This window comes from Sminthopsis crassicaudata, chromosome 4 (assembly GCF_048593235.1).
Source record: "Sminthopsis crassicaudata isolate SCR6 chromosome 4, ASM4859323v1, whole genome shotgun sequence".
In the NCBI taxonomy this organism is placed as follows: domain Eukaryota; kingdom Metazoa; phylum Chordata; class Mammalia; order Dasyuromorphia; family Dasyuridae; genus Sminthopsis; species Sminthopsis crassicaudata.
The window spans coordinates 230349103-230350335 of NC_133620.1; positions in this window are offsets into that span (position 1 = coordinate 230349103).

Below are 1233 nucleotides of genomic sequence, written 5' to 3' on the forward strand. Positions count from 1 at the left end.
CGCAGCTGTCAAGGGGCATGTGATAAGTATAGGAATATATCTCTTTCTACTACCACAGGTACGAAAACTCTAGGTTTCATGACCGGATTTTTTTTTTTCTTAAAGTCTTGACAGAAACAATACTTTATACCAAAGCACAAGAGACCCTTCAGAATTATAAACGTTGAACTTCAATAAACTTTTTTTTTTTCAAACCTTGAAGTTCAATAAACTTCAGAGTCGAATCACAGAAGATTGAAACGGAGTTCTGAAAGTGTGACTGTAGTCCATTTACGCCCTGAGTGTTGTAGAAGAATCCTTTCACTTTTAAGATCCGTAGGGAGAAGGGGAAAAAAAAGGAGAAAGATTGGGATGGGGGTGGGGAGACAGGTGGGAGAGAAGGAGGAGGGGGGGGAGACAGGAGGAAGGGAGGAAGAGAGAAGAGGAGAAGAGGAGAAGAGAGGAGGAGAGAGAGAGAGAGGAGAGAGAGAGAGAGAGAGAGAGAGAGAGAGAGAGAGAGAGAGAGAGAGAGAGAGAAGAGAGAGAGAGAGAGAGAGAGAGAGAGAGAGAGAGAGAGAGAGAGAGAGAGAGAGAGAGAGAGAGAGAGAGAGAGAGAGAGAGAGAGAGAGAGAGAGAGAGAGAGAGAGAGAGAGAGAGTTTTTATTGCACGTCCTCTTTAAAAAAAAAAAGAAAGAAAGCTTTAGTTGGCTGCTACAGAGGAAGAAGCAAAAAAGTGCCTCTTTTCCTCCTTTCTAGTCTTTTCTAGAAAACGTGACGGGAGTCGCAACTAAACTGACCTGCGTGGGCGGATTGGTCTCTTTCAGGGCAACATCTTCCCTCCACCCCCTTCTTGCGCACACCGAGCCCATTCAGACTGTTCTGACAGCAGGCACAACTCCGCCCACGCAACTCGCCCATTGGTTTCTTTCTCCACCCCCACCCCCCCCACCTCTCATTCCTGCTTCCCTCCTTTCCACTAGCTAAGGGAGAGGCATAAGCGTCATCGCGGAGGCTTCTGTGATTGGTTTAGCCTTTCTCTCATCAAAGCCTCCAGGAATCGCTTCCCAGCTGGGACTGGAGCGTAGATCTCAGTGACGTTTAGTCCAGTCGAGTTACTGCATCTCCAGCTGTGCATCAGGCTGCTGCTGCTGTTCTTCTAGTCTTAATCCAGCCCTAGGAGAAACACTTTTACGTGGGTGCATGAGTCATCTGCATCCTCCCCCTACTGCATACTGCCAGAATCTCAAGAAGTAT